Source organism: Rhinatrema bivittatum, chromosome 1 (genome assembly GCF_901001135.1).
Source record: "Rhinatrema bivittatum chromosome 1, aRhiBiv1.1, whole genome shotgun sequence".
NCBI classification, from domain to species: domain Eukaryota; kingdom Metazoa; phylum Chordata; class Amphibia; order Gymnophiona; family Rhinatrematidae; genus Rhinatrema; species Rhinatrema bivittatum.
The window spans coordinates 625,985,665-625,999,367 of NC_042615.1; positions in this window are offsets into that span (position 1 = coordinate 625,985,665).

Consider the following 13,703-nt stretch of genomic DNA (forward strand, 5'->3'; position numbering starts at 1 on the left):
CAGAGTAACCCTTGCTAACTCGATCTGTTAACAAATTCTAAGACCTTATATATCTGTTGTGGGTGACGTCATCTCAGGGGGATGCCCCTGAGGTTCGCGCCATCGCTGGTACTTCAGTCGGGGGCCGCACCTTGCGTGCGCCCCTAGGTCTCCAGGAAACATGGGGGGTTGCAACATCTAGCCGGTCCATGGACGCCGGAGGACTTCGGCAGAAGGACGCCGTGGCAGCCAATCTTCCCGTGGGCGAAGAGGGAGGCGCCAAAGAGGTAAGGAGGGCGGAGAGAGGGCGTCGGGAACCGACGGACACAACACCCAATAAGAGTTAAAAATAATTGAGATGCTACATCACAAAATACATTTTGAATGCTCTTTCACATTCAGTTCATCTGTTATCCTAGCATTAACAAGTAGGTGCTAGTGAATGATGCAGACTGCAACCTGACCTTGCTTGTATTATCATGTGAGAAAGTTCAAAAAGCTGCACTGTATATATGGAAAGTTCCTATGCCTTCTAATGTCACTAGTATTTCAAACTTCTCTGTTGAAAATCTGCTTTGGCAGTTTCTAGGCTGAAATACCTACTTGAAAGTTCCTTCTCCATAGAGCTTACCATGTAATGAAGATCCATCTACAGTGCATTAGAGACTTGTAGATTTCGAATATTGAGGCACATGTTTAATATCAATAAAACTGTGAGAGGGATACTCAGCAGCAAAAGCCTGAAAAGCTACTTCCACAATATGTTAGCCATTGCTCTGTGGTCTCACTGAAATGCCTCTCCTCTCAACTAGAAAAGAAGTGTGGCAGAGTAAGGCAGTGAAGGGGATGCAGAGAGATTGTCACTTTTGATTGTCACTTTTCTTCTAGGCATATGCCAAAAAGGCATCAGAAATAGTAAGGAAATAAGCTAATAAGGGTCTTACCCACTAGCTATCCATTACCATACCTCCCATTCTCAAAGTGTTAAAAAAGTGCCAGTCACTGCAGAATATAGACATCATGAGTGGATCCTGGGAACCTTGGCACCACATTAAGGATGTGCATGTGTTTATCACACACTGCTTTCACATTGAGAATGTAGAACAGCTTTTAGTTCTGGGAGGACTCTTCCCTCTGACTGAGTGGGATGAGAAAAGCACGAGTGCAATCAATTGCACCCAATACATTAGAGAACCGTGCCACCGCATAGAACTCCATCTTCCAGGCCTGCAGTTCTTGCCTCTGTATGGGAAATCTGATGAGAGTGTGAATAATATGGCAGCACATGGCTCGAAGCTCCTGAGGCAAGGGACCTAAAAAAGGTTACATGGGACTCGCCCCCTACTATGAAGCAGGGAGCTAAGGAGTTTCACAAGGCCTGGTATAGCATGGGACATGGCTATGACAGGATCAAGTTCAGCTTTGAGCTCTTCATATAAAACCATAATAGCCAGAGTTCAAACAGAGTCCTGATCATCTCATCCTCTGAAAGGCCCCATCTGCACCTGTTCCCGATCTGCTCGCTACATTACTTCCGGTATTGGGGGGGATTTCTGCCTCCTTCCCTTTCGCTGCTGCTGATTTGAAATCTGAAGCATGCAGTGTGCCAAAAGGCACACTATAGTGGCCTAACATTTTGCCTGGAAGATAGATAAAATTACCTTCCTATCAAGCCATGTGTTTTCACATGATTACCAGGAGACACAGAGGAACTCCTTCATCTGCACAGTTCGCGTGAGATTTCCCTATTAGCATCAAAATTAGTATTGAAAAACTTTTGCCTCACGATATTGCAAATACTGCATAGTGTGATAAAATACTCCCTGTTGTATGGCTTTTACCATGCACTAAGTTCATTTAACACATAGAAATGCCCTACTGCAGCTAAGCAAAAGAACCTCTAAGTTTGTACTCGAGACAATAGAGGGTGAACTGGTTTGCCCATGGTCACAAGGAGCAGCAGTATAATTTAAACCCTGACTTTCTTTAAGCCTTAGAAAGTTATTCAGCAAGATAGTCTGCAATATCAGATAGAATTTATAAAAAAAAAAAATTAAAATAAAGAAAAACTATTCCCAAATATATCCTTCCACCCTCTCTTGTCTCAGTGGCTCCACAGATGCATTGATCATTAAGGAGAATCACTGGTTGCTCAGACAGAAAATGACACCTTGCTATCAGCACTTCACCTGTCCAATGCTAGGAATCGGATGCTCTCACAATTCTAAAACATTATACAGAGTAATCTAGCAAAGGGAGAGAAGGGCAGTGGGAAGAGGAAGATGATTACTCCCACACATGAGGGGCTTGCTCATCCTAAAGTATGGCCTAACAGAAATACAAGAGTTAAAAAATGATGAAAAAAGTTTAAATAATGTGTTGCTTTTGTTCTACCCCTACCTGTAACTTTTTAGCTTTCTGATGTGAATGTGTGTGTATGTGTGTGTGTGTGTGTGTGTGTGTGTGTGTATGTGTATGTGTATTAATATTAATGTGCTGTTGAATGACTGGGATACTAATTGCTGGCACATTATATCAGGGATATTGCAATGTGCCTTATAGGAATCTGTTTGTGTTTAACTATTTATACATAGAACTGAACTCTGCATCTGTGTGAAAAACTTGCAGTTTATGACTGTCTAGTCATCAACAGACTCTTTGCACTTTTACATTTGATTCCAATAATTGGACCACACATGATGGTAGATGTGAGCCAGCTGCAAGAAGTGAGACAGTTATGTAAATGGCAATGAATCTTAATCTCTACTTATATTTAGCCTCTAAGGCTAATGAGCAATCAGTTGTAGCTGCTAAGCAGTAGAGATAGATTAAGATAGGTCACTTTAAGGAATGGTAATGTCAGCAGTTACTTGCAGTTCATGGATGAGACTCACTATGAGTTGTGATGCTTTTTGGCTTTTGTCTCTTGCTAAGAATATTCTGGAGAGCAAGTTGCTTGCATTGTAGTAAAACTTTACTGTGAAATTTACAATGCTGGAAGTAAAGACAACTTTTTACTGCTTGGACAATAGGTCACACTTTTGGTTAGTGCTCCTAGCAGGAATATGGGGACAACTTGCGAGAAGAAAACCCTGATTGCTTACAGTCTATTTCAATTCTCTCCATCATGTCCAAGCAGTAAGTGCAGATTTTCTCTCTATGAGGGAAACAGTTGGGTTTGGCAGAACATGACTTATGTGTGAGGAGCACTACTTGTTACGATTCCTGCCCATGGAGCTACTCTCTGTGAGCAGGCCTCTCCACCTACCTACCTGAATCGCCACGCTGCCACCTATCCTCATCACCACAGGGTCCCCTCACGTGGCTGGGAAGCCGCCGATGCTTCATGAGGCCTGGTTCGCCACACTGCCGAACCCTGCCTCTGTCTTCGCGGCTCTGCCTAGGCCGCCGCCGAAACGCCATCTTCTGACGGCCTGCACCGCCGCCGAAGTACCACCCTCGCAGCAGAGATCCACCGCCCTGGATCCTCTTCAAGTGGCAGGGATAGCCCGCAGCCGCTCCGACGTCTTCGTATGGCCTGGAGGCTGCCCTGAAGCCTGCTTCCGCGGCCGGGAGCCGCAACGTCATCATTGGGGTCTTCGACCGGCAGGGAGCCTGTCCCCGTCAGTGCCTGCAGCCAGCCTGCGCCTCCGCGGCTAAGTGCAGGAGAGCGCTGCTGTACACGGTGCTGCAGTTCCTCTCTTCAGCTTCAGCCTTTCCTTAGGTGCCAGCACACGCCTCTTCACACCATTTAAAGGGCCAGCCACAGGAAGTGCTCCTGGCTCCTTCTGATGATGACTTCCTGCTTCAGCCCTATAAAAGGGATTCCTCTTCAGTCTCTCATTGCCTTCGGATTGAGTCTCACAGTCATCTGTGCTCCTTCATCGATCCAGGTCATCCGTGGTCTTCTCTTGCTTTAATGGCTTCATGTTCACTGTCTTCATGTTCCTTGTTTCCCAGTCCTGATGTCGCCTTTGGATCGGGTTCCACTGTTGTCTGTGTCTTCTGACCGGTCTAAGTCCTCCTTGGTCTCCTTTTGCTTTGACGGCTTTGTCTTCATGTTCCAGATGTCTGTCGTACAGGTCTTCAGCCGTCTCCATGTTCCAGATGTCCGTCGTCCAGGTCTCCAGTCCTCTCCATGTTCCAGATGTTCTTCATCCAGGTCTTCTGTTGTCTCGATGTTCCTGATGTCCTTGCCTTTGTCTCTGCCTCCATGCCTTGGTTCCCAGATGTCCACTTTCCTGGCATACCGCTGTCATGGTCTGTGACCAGTCCCGCGGGTGGACTGTGTAGGGCGCCTCACAGTACAAGGCCATCCTCATCTCCACAGCGCAACCTTCTGGAAGACCTCCTGCTTCAGTCTATTGATTTTAATCCTTGAGAATCGAATCCTGCTTCAGAGTTGTCCCGGTCTTCAGAGCCTATTGCAACCTGCGTGATGTCCATGTCAAGTCTCTGTCTGAACTTGTCCTGAGTCCGGCATGGTCCGCGAACAGTCCTGCGGGGGGCTGTGTAGGGCGTGCCCCAGTGCAGGTCTCTGCAGTTGCTTTGTCATGTTCCGGTATCAGCTTCCACTATTCCTCCTGGAGTACTGCCTCGAGCCCAGTGTGGTCCGCGACCAGTCCCGCGGGTGGACTGTGTAGGGTGCGCTGCGTCGCAGACTCGCCCAGCTCTTGATCCTGCTTCAGCTCTTATCTACAGTGTCTTGCTTTAGCCCTCACCTACAATGTCTCGTTTCAGCTCTCATCTATAGTGTCTCGCTTCAGCCCTCACCTATGATGTTTCACTTCAGTCCTCGTCCATGATGTCTCCGCTCCAGTCCTCATCTGTGGTGTCTTGCTTCAGTCCTCGTCTATGATGTCTTACTCTAGCCTTCATCTACAGCATCCTCGTTTCAGTCCTTGTCTACAGCATCCTCATCTTCAACGTTCTCGCTTCAGTCTTTTTCCAAGGTCTTCTGTGTTCTAAGGACTCCGTCTGCCCTCGTCCTCTGTCCAGCCTGCTGCCCATTGTCGTACCCAGCGGCAGGTCCGGAAGGGCTTGGAACGGTCGGAGGACTGTTCATCTACAACATTGCATTGTTGGTATCCTGGGGCGTGCAGGTCCGGTTGAGGGTCAGACCTTGTATCCTAGCCCTTGCTTCAGTCTTGTCCTGTTTTTGTACCCATGTTCGCACCAGCTCACCTCCCGCGGTATGGCTTGGGGGCTCCTCCCTGGGCCATGCCGTGGCCCAAGAGCTCACATCATCAGCTTCAGAGATGACCGCGCCTCCGTGCCTCGGAGTGTTCAGCTGCCGGAGGTCATACTCGTAACAGGACCCGAAGGCCGCCGAGCCCTCGGGTCGTAACGGGATCCGAAGACCCCCTTGCCCTCGGTCCCTACATCTGCCGGAGGTTGCACTCGTAACACTACTACTACTGGGCACTTGTTTGTGCACTGTACTACGAGTGTAATGGAACTTGTAAGCTGTTTAACTTACCTGTTTTGCATGGGATTGTCCTTAATAAGGTTGTCAAATTGTTACCACCAATATTACTTTTCTTACTGCTATTTTTAGGGAGTAACATTGAGTAAGGTGGGGATTCAGGAAGACTTGTGTTTTCTATTCAGTTTTGTAGGGCCTGCTTGAATGAGAAAATGTTAAAGGTTAAGAATCATTGCTATTTATAGGGAGAAACAATGCCAAAAATACACACACAGCGCCTAAATTTCAAACCTATCCATGGTCCAGCATTTTCATGTGTAAGTGGATGCACAGAGATTAGAAACAGAGAAATATGACAGCAGAAAAAGATCAAATGACCCATCTAGTCTACCCATCAGTCCAATTTATCTAGCTTTACCATTCTCATCACTCTCTGTGTGACAGGAGCTGTGCGGTGTATTAAATACCATGCAGTTCTGCTCCAAAAGTATGTGCGCATGTTTCAGTATGAGCAAATATTTCCAATTCAAGAATCCGCATAATTTCTTTACCCATTTTATAAACCTATGCATATAGTATATTTTATGCATGAAACAACTGTGACACTGCACAAATGAACATCCAGAACTAAATGTTGAGGTATGTATCTTTTAAACATTTCCATGAATACATGAAATAACAGTTTGCAAATACTTCCACCAGTTCTCCCAGTCTTTCTCCAGTTCACCTATACGTAGCACTTCACATCACCACATCAATCATACCTTCCAACCAAAAACTGAAACCAACAGACAAATCTGATTTCACTTGCACAGTCAATTAGCAGATATAAAAGTGCATGAGCAAGTTAGGTGATGTATATGTGATATATCTTATAAAATAGCAACTTCTGTGAGTTCTTCTTCTCGCCCCGGAATGCTCCTAGACAGCCCTTTACTTTCCTGGTAAAATGAGCACATGAAACTGAAAGCACGTGCATACTCTCAATGTTTATAAAATAGCATGTGTGCCAGCGCATGCTATTTCCATATGTGTATGCTATTGCTGCACGTAAAGCCCCTTTGAAAATGTATTCTGATGTGTGTGCATAATTTTGCATATGTGGACAAGTTATTTATTTATTTATTTGTTTGTTTTTGTATACCGGTGTTCGATTTTACATATCACATTGGTTTACATTTAAACAAAATTGGCAGGAACTCATGCTTTACCTTTGTCAAATTCGTTAAACATTTAAATATGAGGATTGTTAACAAGGGATATAAAAGAACATGGGGAATGGCTAACACTACAGGATGCACGAAGGGGTGCACAAAGGGGAGTGCCCCTTTGTCGCGCAACGCCTGGTGTTCTGGCGCTGTTTAACGTCCATCACAGTCCTCAGTGACGTCAGAGGGGGCGGGTCTCCCGATCGAGGATCACACACCGCCCCTCCCCTCTCAGTTCCAGATGAATTCTTTCACCTTTTTTTTCTTTCTTTCTGTCTTTCTCATCACTTTTAGTTATTTCAGGGAGCCCGGTGGTGATAGTGTGTGGCATCCCTGTGTGCAGGCACCCGGTGTTCTGGCGCTGTTTAACGTCCGTCACAGTCCTCAGTGACGTCAGAGGGGGCAGGTCTCCCGATCGAGGATCACATACCGCCCCACCCCTCTCAGTTCCAGATGGCTTCTTTCACTTTTTTTTCTTTCTTTCTGTCTTTCTCATCACTGTTAGTTATTTCAGGGAGCCTGGTGGTGATGGTGTGTGGCATCCCTGTGCGCAAGTGTGTAAGTTAGAGATGGAGATAACCTTAACCACACTGTTTATAATTATACAGGTGTAACTTTAGGTGCTCCAAGCCATGTTTGTATGTGGCCACTTCTGCACACATTTATTTTTTAATGGGATTTATATTCCGCCTTTATAAATAAGTAATTCACTCAAAATGTGTTATAGCATATTAGAAAATAAAATCTGCTAACCGGTAATTTGTACCTTCTCATGTCAAGGAAATAAAAAATTTTGAAATAGCAATAGGAATTCAGTACTACTTGGTGACTCCAAAGTAGATAAATTGAAAGTTAGTAGACTATTGAAAATTGCCCTTCCTATGTCCAGTCTGTTACACTTGTCAGCGATTCGACATATAACAAACAGATAGAAAATAAAACATTTACAAAGTGGGCAAAAACCTTTAACCATTTAAAATACTGTTGCTGTGTGTATTTCCCTACAGCCATTATGTCCATATCTTGCATGAGAGAATGAAATAGACAGAGAGAGAGCATCTCTAAATAGGGCTAGTCTGATACTCTCTATATGGGTACCACTGTACAGAGGCACTTAGAATCAGGGTAGGTTTTTGGGAGGTGGTTTGGGCTTGGGGGAGGGGGAGGGGTGTTTTTACAGATACATTCAGAGGTATTCATAGTAAAATTAACATCAGTAAAGAATTCTAGTCATTGTAAGTGATGAAAAGGAGTAGATTTGTACACTGCAGCTAGCACTGCAATGTACAAATCAACTCCTCTTGTTAGACATTTTATTATTCATAAGGACCACAATTCTTTACTGATGTCACTTGTACTATAAATAGCACTGAATGTGTCTGTAAGAACACCTCCCCTAACCCCAAACCACCTCCCAAAAATCCACCCTGATTCTAAGTGCCCCTCTGCAGTATCAGAGTATCAGACTGGCTCTATATAGAGGTACTCTCTCTCTCTGTCTCTCTGATCAGGACTCCTGCACCTCATGAGGAGAGGTAGCAAAGTTATACAGGTACATACATGCATTGCCTTTGCAAAATTTGTGATTACATGTGTCAGCTTGGAACTATCCCTTTTCCACCTCCTTATTCTGTACGTGCATCCTTCCTTGCTTTTTAAAATTTGCATTGGTCACTCACATATGTGGCCATTTTTGCACAAGCAACGCTTTTAAAATCTACCTCATTACAAAAGAGAAATAATATATAATTTTAATATTAAGCATGAAACATACTAAAAATGCAGGGAGATATCTCATGTTTTACCACTGAATCACCAAATATCAATCATAATAGCCAAGTAATGTACAGGCAAAATACTGACAGGCTCCAAGAAACCTTGCCCTTATCTAGATCTTCCTGTTTGTAAGTCTCTGTGTAAAGTAAAAAGCAGACAGAAAGACAAGAAAGCAGATAAACCCCTAAGCAGGAGTCATGGATTGCCCAACAAGTCCAGAGGTCAGAAAGACCCCACCCTTGGAAGAAAGGTGGGGCAGTCTGAGACAGAGAAAAACACTCTGACATAACAGCTTGGCATACAAACATGGGAGTTCTCCCCCTGAAGAAATGGGGAGGGGGAAAAAGACCTGCAATGTGGCAAAGACCTCCACCCACTATGTGATGAACTTATGCATATTTATCAGCTGGAAAATATAAGACAGGGAGGCAAATAAGGAAGAAAAAGAAAAAGTGAACCAAAAGAAGGACCCTGGGAGCAAGACCATGAAAGGGGAGTGAGACCCTGAAAGAGCAAACCCTGCGAGTGACCCTGAAACCAGAGAAAAGACTCCTGAAAGATAAGGAACGAGAAGAGCAAAAGGGGAGTCCTAAGTAGACCAGCACCTCTTGCTATTGAGGGAGAAGACTAGATGTAGCCAAGAGACCAGGGCATGAGACTGGAGATGCCCTGCTCAGGTGTGGAAAGTGACATGGAGTCCGAGACAGTGAGGGGCAAGAGCAAGCCCCAGACAGCCTGGCAAGTACCAGAGCCAGAAGTCAGTCTTCTTCCCGGATCACCATCAGCTCTGCCAGTACCAAACCCCAGAGTCAAGTCTCCTCATCTGCCCACGCTCTCCAGCTCTACAGCCGGAGCCTGCTTCAGAGGTAAACAGGCGAGATCGCTTGAAGCTGTACCAGGGGTAAGTAAGTTAGCCATACGTTACTATATTAGGCAGGCTAAGGTTTATGGCATGTTTGTTACCACCCATGGCACAGACTTTCTTTAGAGAAAACTGGTGCTAGTGGCCAGGATGTTAGAAACAGGAATTGTTATTTTCTAAATGCTATCTCCTGCCAGATCTGATAAATAAAAGTCTGTTTCTGAGGAGAACACGTTGTCTTTTTCCTGAGCCTAGGATCATGAAGTAAGGTGGGAGGGAAACTAAAAGTGTCCTGTAGCAGATCCCTGCACACCTAAACTTTCTTATAGAAGCAGGGGATACAAAAGTATGTACAAATTCAACAACGGCTGGCTCCTTTCCTTACCCCTTATGCCTCCATAGGAAGCGATCCAAGTACTCTGAATGCTCTGGTACAAATTTATACTGAAGTGTAAAAATATACCAAAGGCTCTGCTGCAAACGTTTGGCAAAGTTAATGTCAAAAACCAAAGCTCCCAATTTCTACAGTAAGAGTTTCTGAACCTACTCCCTACCAGCTCTAATACAAAGGAAACAAGTACAGTTTCCTTATAGAAATCTGAAAGCTCTGAAGAATCTAAAGTATGTGACTAATTAATGCTCTACTCAAGATCTTTTGACCTGATGACACTTTCAGGAAGAAATATGCATGAGAAATTGGAGGGAGAGATTCTTGAGAGACCTGATGAATTAGAAGTTCAACAGCTGAGATACCTTTAACCACAAGAATTTTAACAGCATGCAAATTTCTTCATTTCAGCAGATTTGATATAAACTAAAGCTTGTCCCTGGCAAATAGATTATCCTTGACAAGAGTAGAATTAACATCCTCTAATAACTCAATCTTTAATGTACTCTGTTGAATATATTCCAAAACTTAAAAAAAAAAAATTCATTTTAGAATATTGAAAAATAGATACATAATAATAGACTTTGTGGAAATAAAATAGCTCAAGAAAAGAAGCAAGATTAAAACAATATAAAACAGAGGGCAGAAAAAAGAGATATTACCACAATCCCTCCATCTAAATATTAATTTAAATAAGGAAAATATATCTAAAAATAAATAGTCTTTGAACTAATGCTCTTTAGCCTCCAACAGAAGAGGAATTATTGAAAAATATAAAGAAAATATCCAACAGGCCAAAAGAAAATACAGGGATACTGGACAACAATCATCTAATATAACTTCAATACTACTGACCCACACAGGGTATACGACTAAGGGCCTATTTACTAATGGATGTTAGTGTATTAGCACAAATTCTTATAAATGGTAGGGATATGTATGCATTTGAAACAAATGGGTAAAACATGATGAATGAGTCGAAAATCGGGGGAAGGGGGAGGGCGGGAAAACCGGCACACTAAAACAACCCTAAAACCCACCCCAACCCTTTAAAATAAATCACCCACCCTCCCAAACCCCCCCAAAATGCCTTAAATTACCTGGGGTCCAGAGGAAGGGTCCCAGTGTGATCTTTTACTCTCGGACCTCCGTGCATTGTAGAAATGGCACCGGCGCTACCTTTGACCTGTCATATGACAGGTCAAAGGTAGCGCCGGCGCCATTTTGTTTTTTTGTCCCCCGACGTCAGGAGCATATGAGATCGCTCCCGGACCCCCGCTGGACCCCCAGGGACTTTTGGCCAGCTTGGGGGGCCTCCTGACCCCCACAAGACTTGCCAAAAGTCCAGCGGGGGTCCGGGAGCGATCTCCTACCGCAAATCGTTTTTCCATACGGAAAAACGATTTGACTGCAGGAGGTCGTTCCGGACCCCCACTGGACCCCCAGGGACTTTTGGCCAGCTTGGGGGGGCCTCCTGACCCCCCCAAGACTTGCCAAAAGTCCAGCGGGGGTCCAGAACGACCTCCTGCAGTCGAATCGTGTTGCCGTACGGCCGGCGCCATCCTGCAGTCGAATCGTTTTTCCGTACGGAAAAACGATTCGCGGTAGGAGATCGTTCCGGACCCCCGCTGGACTTTTGGCAAGTCTTGTGGGGGTCAGGAGGCCCCTCCCAAGCTGGCCAAAAGTCCCTGGGGGTCCAGCGGGGGTCCGGGAGCGATCTCCTATGCTCCTGACGTCGGGGGACAAAAAAACAAAATGGCGCCGGCGCTACCTTTGACCTGTCATATGACAGGTCAAAGGTAGCGCACGGAGGTCCGAGAGTAAAAGATCACACCGGGACCCTTCCTCTGGACCCCAGGTAATTTAAGGCATTTTGGGGGGGTTCGGGAGGGTGGGGGATTTATTTTAAAGGGTCGGGTGGGTTTTAGGGTTGTTTTAGTGTGCCGGTTTTCCCGCCCTCCCCCTTCCCCCGATTTTCGATTTTTTGACGATAAATCGGGGGAATTGTTATTGTATCGTGGCTCTAACGATTTTTGACGATTTAAAATATATCGGACGATATTTTAAATCGTCAAAAAACTATTCACACCCCCACTGCAATTCTATTCCCCTTCTCGGCCTGCTTCTGGGTTCCTGCGCATGGAACAGGGAGCATTTCTGAGAATGCTAACCTGGATGTTCTGGATTTCAGGCCAGAATGAACAGACAGGTGATGAAATGCTAATAGAATTTAGGGAAAGCTAACAAAATTAGCAGCACAGTAATAATGGGTGATTTTAATTACCCCAGTACTGATTTGGTAAATGTCACACCTGAATATACTAAAGAAATAAAGTTGCTAAATGAAATAAATGACTTCTTCATGGAGCAGCTGGTAAAAAAAACAAGAGGGAGCTGTTTTAGTGGAACACATGATTTGGTGCCAGAGGTAATGGTGTTGGGGCCACTTGCCAACAGTGATCATAACATGATCAGATTTCAATTAATAACTGGAGTTAGGACACTAACAAAAATCTTCTGCGATAGCATTTCACTTTCAAAAGGGAGACTACGATAAAATAAAGAAAAATAATAAAAAACTGAAAGAAGCAACTGCAGTGGTTAAAGGTTTATATCAGACATGGACATTATTTAAAAATACCATCTTGGAAGCCCGGACCAGATGTATTCCACAGATTAAAAAAGATGAAAAGAAGGCCAAATGACTGCCAGTATGGTTAAAAGATGAGGTGAGAGAGATTAGTCTAGCCAAAAGAACATCTTTCAAAAATGGAAAAGGGATCTGAATGAAGAAAACAGGAAAAAGCATAAATACTGGCAAGCTAGATACAAAGCATTGATTATGACGTTAAAGGCAGAATTTCAAAAGAAACTCACTGTGGAAGCAAAAGCTCATAATAAATACTTTTACAGGTATATTTGAAGCAAAAAGCTTTAAGGGAGTCAGTTAGACCATTAGATGATCAATGGGTAAAAGGGGCACTAAGGGTGGACAAGGTTATAGCTGTTATGCTCAGGCTTGTGAACCCTTGGGCCGACGGGAGGATGGAATACCTTAGGAGGAAGATCCGAAGGTTCTCCCGTCGGGTGGCGAGGCAGGAGCAGAAGATGTGACCAGCTGACCCTCGGCACTGAAGACAGAGGCGACTGTGGAGGCAGACGAGGAGTTGAGATGTTTGAAGAGAAGAAGTGTGTCTTCGCCACTGGAAGCCCGCGGTCCCCCCAGGAGGAGCCTGTAGGGACCCGGATGGTCCCTGTGGAACTGCTCCAGTAGATCCTGATCCAGGATGTTAGCCAATGGCTCCCAGGAGTTTTCTTCGGGACCGAAGTCCTCCCACGCTAGCAGGTACTCCCAATTCTTCCGGTGTTTCCTCACATCTAAGACCTCTCGGACCTGATAGGTGAGGTCATCTTCGGAGGCGACCTGTTCGGGAGTTGGAGGCACGCTGGAAGGCCATGATAAAACTAGAGGCTTCAGGAGGGACACATGGAACGTGTTGTGTATCTTAAGGGAAGGCGGAAGACGAAGTTGATAAGAGACAGCACCCACCTGCCGGATGATGGGAAACGGCCCGATGAAACATGGGGCTAGTCACGCTGATTGTAGCTTCAGGCGGATGAACTGCATGCTCAACCAAACCTTTTGGCCCGGCCTTCTTCGATGGTCTTCTTCGTTGGTCAGCATACCTCTTAGCCGCCTGACTAGCCTTGATCAGGGCGTGCTGTGTGGATATCTACAGGCGGTGTAGCTCGTCTGCAGAGAATTGGGCTACCGGGGATATCACAGAGATGGAGACAGGCAGCAGCGGACGTAGCTGTTTCCCATATACTATCTGGAACGGGGAGGATCCAGTAGCCTTGGAGCAATGAGAATTAAGAGCAAATTCGGCCCAGGGTAGCAGGCTAGTCCAGTCATCTTGTTTCTCGTTGACGTAAATGCAGAGGAATTGTTTTAGTGTCTGGTTGGTTCTCTCTGCGAGACCATTGGTCTGTGGGTGGTAAGCAGACGTGTAGTCTAATGTGACGTCGAACTTTTGGCAGAGGGCCCTCGATCCGACAGGATGC